This window comes from Manduca sexta, chromosome 18 (assembly GCF_014839805.1).
Source record: "Manduca sexta isolate Smith_Timp_Sample1 chromosome 18, JHU_Msex_v1.0, whole genome shotgun sequence".
NCBI lineage: Eukaryota > Metazoa > Arthropoda > Insecta > Lepidoptera > Sphingidae > Manduca > Manduca sexta.
Genome location: NC_051132.1, coordinates 5,381,213 through 5,390,714, shown reverse-complemented (window position 1 = coordinate 5,390,714; position 9,502 = coordinate 5,381,213). Strand labels below are relative to the sequence as shown.

The window sequence follows — 9,502 nt, the reverse complement described above, 5'->3', positions numbered from 1 at the left end:
ATTTGGCTGGTCGCCACGTCTGTCCGTAAATCTATCGTAAAATCTATTTATTACAGGTAGAGATACTCATTTATTGTAATTAATCACTGGGTGTATGGCGATTTGAATTATTGACGATAAATTGTAGTACGAAAACTAAGATAACTTATATTTTATAATATGTACAGTCAACTACAAAAGTAGCTGAACAAATGAAAGACTTCAAAACTTGTGAACATATTAACTACAATCGAAATATTATTTTTATTATTTATCTAAAATAAAATAAACCCCGTGAAATTGAAGTGAAGTGAAGAATAAGTACTGATATTGATACTGACACAAAAGGCACATAGGCAATTTGAAATTTTTAATGTTTTCAGAAACTTTTGTGGCTGGCTGTACAAGTAAGTATTTAAACGTACTTTAAAAAATCCTCAGTTAAAACCCACTTGTTTTTCCAAATTCTTAAAAAAAGTTAAATGTGGTGTATTATTTTATTTGTCACTTTATGCAGCTGCAATTTCAAAATCGATCTTGATCAATATCTCTGATTAAATTGCGGAAAAGGACCAAATAAATAGTTTTATTACAACATTTATATTGCTAGATTAATTTTTGGGACCGATTTGGATTTATCCGGGGTTTTTTATTCACACGGTCATAACTTTTTGTAGTTTTTAAATGTCATTTTTGTATAATCCATTTTACGATGGGCCAACGTTTTAAAGATATATACCTATTGTGTTTTTTAATAAATATTATAAACAAATATTCAGTGTTAACTTTTTTTCAATTCATAGTTTGAATTGATATAAAAATTATAGTTAATATAAAAAAATTACGAGATATTCTCAACACAATGACATAACCGGTAAAACCAACAATTGTTTATATTGATTAGCTAGAGCGTGTTACTTTATACACACAGATTCTAATTCCGCAATTTGTGTAAGATTTAGCTGATTACAAACGTATCCTCATCAGTGCGTAACGAGCCATCGAGATTTAATTATGCATTAATTCCTAACGCGATTGAACTGTACATATTACGTTCATAATCAACTGTGTTGGGAAATGACCTATATTTAGATGTTTAATATGTATTGACTAAATGTAACACGTTCCGTTTGATTAATATTATGATTGACATTGACAGTTTGATTGGCTGATGGATTTTGCACCCGTATTAAATAATACGAGGATTCGCAGTGCGCCCAAACGCATAGACTCGGCAATTTCATACTTTTCTTTGTGTTTTTTTTTAACTTTCATATATCAATAATTAACAATCACGTTCTATCCTATGCCTACGAATAGCGGAGGCTTACATATCATTAGCACTGAGAAACTGATCTTTTATCATAGCATTGCTCTGTACTTAACTAAATCAAGTTTGTAAGTACGTGAATCAGTGTATCAATTTTAGAAGCCGCCCGTAAGGATCACGGCGTCTCATGACAGCTGGTATCGGGAATAATTGGCATCCGATCTATGCACGCACCATCTTACTTTTTCTTGTATATTAATACACATAGAATTATTACGTATGCGGTACGTTATAACAATTCACCAGTACAATGTAGTTTCGCGACTTTATCCCCTTTCAACCACAGTTCCACTGACACTAAAAACACAATCATACTACACTGGTAAGAACAGTATAGTTCAATGGAAGTGTCGACGATTGCTCCGTTTTTCGACAGTCTAAGAAATATTGACTCGCAGAAGTCATCCTGGAATGCAAATTATCAGAATCGAGGACCATGGTCGCTATCCATTCAAAAACGGGTAAACTTGATACGCATTCTCTCATAGGAGTACTATTACCGTATTAGCACGCTGATATATTTTATTTACGTCATAACCTGTTCAATCTTCGTAAAGAAAAGTTCATATTCAATATAGACATAAAGAAGTGCTTTAAGTCTAGAGATTTTTATATTTCTCCCCTCATAACGGCTTTAGTATATTTATTCAGGACCAAGTCAGACGCCGGCTCTCAGGCACTTCGGCTTTGCCTAAAATATTTGACAATCAATCACTAAGGCCTGTTGGTATTGTTGTTCTAGTGTTTCCAATATCCATAAAAAGGAATGGTTGGGAAACGATCGATTTGGGAAGGTTAGGAAGGTCGTTTTCGGCTGAAGTGTGGTTTTACATCATTTTTATATTATCTTAAGGGTCTGTTTTCAATGACTTAATCTTTGCCTTAAATTTTGATTCACATAGATAGTGTCTGATATAAGGTTAATAAAAATACTAATTAACCTGGCATATTCTCTACTACATTAATCTCTTACACTCAAACGCAACAAACATCTTGTTGTCAGGACTAAAGGCCTGTCTCACGCAAGTTTTAATTAGGTAACCAAACATAAATAGTACGTCATAATTCCTCATATATATCAACAAACAATAAAGATAGTATCGCACGATATTTACAATAATACCGTTCACTAAATTATGTTAAATATAAAGTATTATCTAATCTATGACAAGAAGCAGTGAAGGGCAAATAAAGCAGAAGATTGGTTTTAAATTACTACATCGATATTGGGGTAGTACCTTCAGAATTTGTTTAAACTCCATTTAATTAGAGTAGCAGTACATAGCTACAGCCTATATTATTTATAGAATTGTTTTTTTTAATGAACGCACACTACGCCTGTATCCCCGAAGGCATAGGCAAAGGGGTAGGTACTCACTTTTCAACTGTGTTCCATCCCATGATGTGAGGGCGCGAGCGTATCGCCATACTGGGCACATATTCCAGTTACCGGGATGACAGAGCAGAAAATCCCAATATGACTTTGCCAGTCCCCCATAAGCTCTGATTTCCTAGAATAGCGGTAACGTCACATGACGGACGCAAAAAGACGACCGTTTTTACGGTGACGACATGTGGAAAGTTCCATCACCGTTACGGCCACCAAGTCGTATCTGATACAGGAGAGCAGAAGACGACTTTGATATAGCATTAAAGATTTACTTGGAGTGTGAGCTATCATCAAAAGAGGAAAAATAGACGTATGGAGAAAGATAATTTTATCAAAGCTGGTACAGAAGTTGTATTTGAGATTTTAGTAGTATTAGAGTGTTGAACTGCGTACGCAATATAATTACGCCACCAAGGCAGTAGCATAACCCCCTTATTCATTCGCTTTATCTAACAATATATCTAAAATCGTATGAATAATTATAATAAATATATAAAATTTTTAAAATTATGAATTTACTAAAAGAGATTAACTAAAAAAGTTAAACTAGTAAACAAACTTTATCGTATATTGTCAATAGAGAAAGCGGGCAAATTGCGTTTCACGTATCTATTAGAGCGGTAATAATTACATGGCCAAAGGCACATGCTAATTACAAGGTACCGGGTGTAATTCCAGTTTAATTTGACTTATAAATGTCTATAGTTTATTCGTAAGTAGTAACGTCATAAATACAGACCGAGTAAGAAGTTATACTTTGCGAATAAATTAATATTGGACATAGGCACTATGCAATTGATTGTAGAACTACAAGTTTTTTATAAAAGAGCATTGCCAATTTTTAAATATTATCAGCTCTCTCGTTTTTAGTTACAATAGCTTTTTAAAGTGATTAACAATAAAAAGAGAGCAAAATTATGTATTTTTTATCTTATTATTGAATAAACATTATAATTTAGGACGAACTCATCACCAATACCGTGATCTATGCAAATAGATACTTCAATAAAGATTCATATTTGATTATGATTTAATATTTTAATTAAAAGAAGCGATTTTTAAATCAAATAAAGGGCAAAAAATCGTGTTAGTTTTTTGTATTCGAGGATTTCTTCATGATGTGGAGATGTACCTCATCATATTGTAGGAAGCATATTAGCATGATAATGTGTGTATACACTAGTTGCGCTAACATTCCAATATAGTTTGGTTATGTTTTTTACTAAAAACCATAAAGAAACTTGGCACATTTCCGCAATAATCTAAATTGGCATGTTCTTGCGACTCCCAACTAAAATGCTAATTTGTTTTAAGAGTTAAAGTTGTGTTTGCTCAGCTTGCGACCTCGAAACACCCTCACTGTTGGCATCTCGCTGTAATTCAATTTTGTTAATTAAACAAGAATAGTTACGCATATGTCTGTACTAAACGAATTAACTGGAAGCAGAACATAAAGAAAATTGTCAATATCGTTAATGGATTCTAAGAATAAATTATTTGTTTATTACAAAAGCACCAATTTTAGTTTTGCGTCATAATTTTTCAGAATAAACGTCTCCCTCTTACCTTATCCCACTGTAAATTGATATTTTCGACCTGTGTCGGCGCGCCATACAAGCATCTTGCAGAAACTTGGCTGAGTTTTTACTACGCGCTGTCTATGTAAAGTTAACCGCCTCTGGATGATACAGTTCCGAATAAATCGTCTTAGGAAAAACCAAACAGTGTCCCCTTGTTAATTGAACTTTTGACCTCACAGACTACAACATAAACGCCACTGAATCAAGGAGTCCACGAGTCTGAAAACAAAATAAATAAGTACTTTATTTCTATCCTACTTGTAAGGTATAGTATCTGCATTTTAATTGCTATTGCAAAACGTAGATGCCTGAGGAAAGCTTGGTTTTAACTAGATGCTTTAGATATCACGTTTTCAGTTCTTAGAAGTAATGTAATACACGTTTTATTCTCGTGAAAAGGTTCTATGCAAGCTGCTCTCACAGTAATAATTATTTGTAAGTTGAGTATTCGCTTTCAACTATTTCTTACTAATATAACGCGTTTGTGTAATCACAAACTTATTATTGAATAATATAGTAGTCGTTTTTAAAAATCTTGCTATAACGGAATCTTCGATTTAAAGCAATTACTCTCGATTAAAATCAGAAAGGATGGTTATGAATTCTACACTGCTAATTTTTTTTGGGTAACTTCCCAGTTCTCTATCCCTGCTTAGAAGAAAATAAGAAGAAAGAAATTTAATTAGAAGAGATATCGTTAACAGTTCATACCCAGTTGTTCAACTTCGAAAATGATCCAAAACATAATTGTTTGGATGTTTTTGAGAAGTAAACGCAGCAATCTGGGAACAGATGTGGTTGAATTTGGCTTATAGATAGACAATGTGACTATCCACTGAGTAGCTTATACTAGTATAAGGTACTTAAACTATTAATGGCGAAAAATTATGTAGTAACACATTTCTTTGGAGCAAAGTCTTAACACGTGCAGAAAAGTTAGACAAATAGTTTGGAAACAGTTCGATAGTTATACAATAAAGTTACCCTGTTAGTTTCAGTAGTCGAGAGCAACACCTAATACATAATTTAGTTGGAAAATAGTTCTTAATTTAATAGCAATGAGGGTGTGCTAGGAGATTCGGGATTTCATACAACTCGAAACAACAGCATAGTTACTAAATGCGCCAAATTGTGTTATCATATTTTATGCGTGTGTAATTTTATTATTATTACCTGAATGTTTGATTGTAGAGTCAGCCACAAAAGTAGTTGAACAAATTAACCATTTTAAATTGATTTTATACTGTTGTGTACGTATGTACAATCGTTTTTCTTTACTAAAATAATATCAAAGGAGTTAGTAGTAAGGGATTCACCGATACCCGAGCACCTGCGACGCCACCCCGCGCCCCCGGCCACGGGGGGTCCGCGGCCTGCTCCAGGGCCGGGGGCACTATACTATCCGCGAATTAATTTGATATCAACCGCGAATTAAATTGATATCAACCGCGAATTAAAATTATACCGACCGCGAATTAAAATGATATCAACCGCGAATTAAAATAATACCGACCGCGAATTAAAATGATAGCACCCGCGAATTAAAATTATACCGCCCGCGAATTTCATTGTTATCGGCCGCGACTTTCAATGATACCGTCCGCGGATTACTCTTGTACCGTCCGCATGTTACGTCGAAGTTAACCGTGGATTTCATTACCAACGTCCGCGGATTGCATTTATATCACCCGCGAATGGAGTGATGCAATTACTTTACTCATGCTCTACGGCTCATTTTCAAGCTTGGACCTGTTCCCTTTGTTTCGTTATGCTTTTGTCTTTCTACTTTCTATCAGTGATCCTTTTTTATTGAAAACGCTAAGGTCTTTGTATCGTATTTCTACTTAATAACCGTTTACAATTACTCAATACTGACCCTTTACACATTATGGCCATTGTTTGTGAAAGATAAATCAATCAATTGTTTGTCTTACATATTACATTACCCAAAATTCTAGGTACAAAACCTTTGCATCCTCTCATTGTTCCCACGGGTGGTAACTATATTTTATCAATGATTTACTACTTCTCTATTATTTTTAACAATAGGTCTCGTCTCTATTATTCCCATTTCCGAATAATACGTATTCAATATAAAATTTATGGTGAAAGTTGGAAACATGTTGAGTCTTGTCTGTAATGAAACAATACTCGCTCTCCATATAAAAGCCCGACTCAAAATCACATGGTATCGTATTCCACTCTGTGCTCTGTTCCAAGTGAGATCTCCCAGTTAAGTGTAATAGTGAAGTGTTAAAATAGTGAAACTGTTATAAAATGAATGTAAGTACCTTTTATACTTTGACCTAACGTTGTTATAACCAACCAGATGTTTAATTAATTGTTTATTGTATGTGTTGTCCACGAGGTTAATACATTTTAGCTGACTTCGATCTCTTATTAATTTATCATTGTTATTAACTTGTACATTTATACTTAGCATACCTATACGTATTTATCACATACTACTTACTTAACCGATAACTAAAACATTTTTATAAATTTTATTACAGTTTCCTGAAAATACTTTCAAGAGTTATTATTACGCTGATGACAACGATGAACCTAGTGACGAAGAAGGGACGCTCGCAGCCAAAGTCAAAAGGCGATCATAGCCAATAAAAGATCGAACGAATTTAACAACATCGATGACTTTTTCGAAAACCAAAGAAGAAAAAGACAAATACGAAAAAGTCATCCAGTGTTGGTCGATCAACGAGTGGTGGCGGCATTTCATACATCAAATCTAATAGCGACGACGGCACACATGCATCACACCTGATTAAAATTGAAATTTACGACGTTAATAAAATAAAAAATATTGCAACGATCGAACAGTGGAAACACGCTGAAGTGCGACTTAAATATTACGCAGAAAGTGACTGTGATAAGAACTTGCAAACCGTAAAGAACACCCATATACAATATTACTAAACAGTTGGCTAGTAAGGACGATTGTGTGAAATATACAATAGATACAGACAAATGAAAAAGTGTCAGTGTGTAGTGCCAGTGCATAAACTTTTATAACTTAATAACTTTGAAATGTTCTTCGTGTGAAAGAAATAATTGATTTCATTTAGATATTATGCTTTGTTCTAAGAAACCAATCATTGTATTTTTGCGATTGCTATACTTAAATATTTTAATAATTTAGATTGTATTGTAAAAACAGTGTTTTAAGTTACTCATCTATTTGCATTTTGAACTCTTTGTGCTAGTGCTAAGTATAATTATTGTAAATACTTATGATTCTTTTAATATTTGTCAAGTCAAGTCAAGCTTACGATTGTAAAGTAATTGGGAACCGTTAAAACATGTTTGGAACTAATTATATATTTTTGTATTAGTTTATTAGTATAGAATAAAGAAAAAATAACAAAACATCGTGTCTTTCAATATTATTTATTCAATTTAAAACATTATTAAATAAACCATTTAATAACACATCATATATATAGTATTGGCACCAAATAATTGTTGAAAATCTTTGAGACTCCTGCCATAGTATTTTATAATACAAATACATTATACAGTACTCTCCACACACAATAGTAAAATCATTTTGAATTCGATTTGTATTGTAATTCCACATTCTAGAATTCTCGCTAAAAACATTCGGTGGTATCCTTGAGGTGGTCGACCATATGAGTCAAAATACTGTCCAAATCCATTCTTATCTATGTGTATGGCAAACCCAATGAGAACCTGAGCTTTATTATCAGGATCTAAGTTACTTAATATGTATGCAGTAGTTAAAACATATATCGGTAAACGATTGGCTGCATACAGATTATATTCAATGCAAGGATCAATTTTTTTCAAGTAATTCTTTATTTCTTTTGTATTCATTTTTTTTTTACTAAATTGTTGCACAATCTTATCAGGTTGAACGACAAAGTGATAATATCATCAATATGGTTAACAATAACCTGTTATGGTTCTCTTTATTGAAAGACAGATATTTTTTGTGGGGTTGCAAGGATTAAATTACAAAAAATATATATATTATATGATGTAATCATTTTATTGAGCAATTTAAAATACTTAATCTATAAACAATTTTTATTTTCTTAACTACTATAATCTACTGAAATATTACGGTTTTTATCTATTTCAATAACATTATCAAACTCTGCATAAACAATACAGTTAATAGTTTGCGTCAAAGCTGTTTCAAAACGAACTTCCTAATCATACACTACCATGTTTTATAAGATTCCAGTGACTGGAAGAGTTTGCTGATAAATCAGGTGTCAAATCAAACGCTAACATACAATACCCTTTGGCATATTGTTCTCGAGATATTCCATTACCTTCATTAAGAAAATGTATACCTGTACCGGAAAACAACGTATGATATACCGAAGTAAAAAATATTGCTGTCGAATGAGGGTTGTAAAGCTTTTGATGGTATTTGTTGACCATCTATATATAAACAAAAGTATTAATATCATAATTTTCAAAGTTGAATGGGTTTTAGTGAGATTTCCATTAAAAGCAGCGTTATTCACAAATCCAACTATACACCTTTTAGGTACTTGTCCTAGAGAAAAGAAAGTATCAAGAGTTTTTCCTTGAACACCTGATGGTATTGTTAAAACTTTAACTTCAGCTCGAGTGATAGGGTATTTAGCTGTGGTAGATGCCAAAACCTTCTAGTGTGCAAGTAACACGCTTGATTGATTCGTGCTCTACGAATAATTAAAGTTGCATCCGTAATGGATACCTTCAATTTAAGGTCAACTGAAGAGGCCATAAGATTGAAATTTTTCTAGAACGAACTAACTTAACACACATATCAACACCGTTAATCAAAATTTTTCTTGATTGAATAAATCACCATGTAAATGACCAATCATTTCAATTTCTTTACTCTCACCGGCTAACTCTTGTCTTTTGATAAATCCTTTATTAGCATCAGTCGTGGAATCCATGTTGCCAGCTGTGTCTTCGTACCATAAACCACAGGTGAGGTGAGAGTTTTTAGCCGCAGGAGCATAATTCAACAAGTTTTCTATATAAGCGATAAGCATAGGTGTTATTGGGTGGTAGACACAAGTTTTTGATTCAGGTATACATCAAGTTGACTGAAGAGTGAGTGTAACCAATTATTCACAGGAGCCACAACTGTAGACGTCACTAGTTTAGTGTTATCTTGATTCAATATTTTAGCTTTTAAGTGAATTAACGTATGAGAAAGATCTATGTAGTCATCGCCTG

At 33.1% G+C, this 9,502-nt stretch overlaps 1 long non-coding RNA gene across 1 annotated transcript in view; it reads right to left on the bottom strand.

Annotated features, from left to right (window-relative positions):
- Window positions 1–3,791: 3,791 nt before the first annotated feature.
- LOC119189682 overlaps window positions 3,792–9,502 on the bottom strand; it is a 44,112-nt gene continuing 38,401 nt past the window's right edge. The window contains exons 2-3 of the long non-coding RNA XR_005112539.1: window positions 4,266–4,498; window positions 3,792–4,072 (exon numbers count right to left, since the gene is read on the bottom strand). This is a non-coding gene — a long non-coding RNA (uncharacterized LOC119189682). The remainder of the gene's footprint in view (window positions 4,073–4,265; window positions 4,499–9,502) is intronic.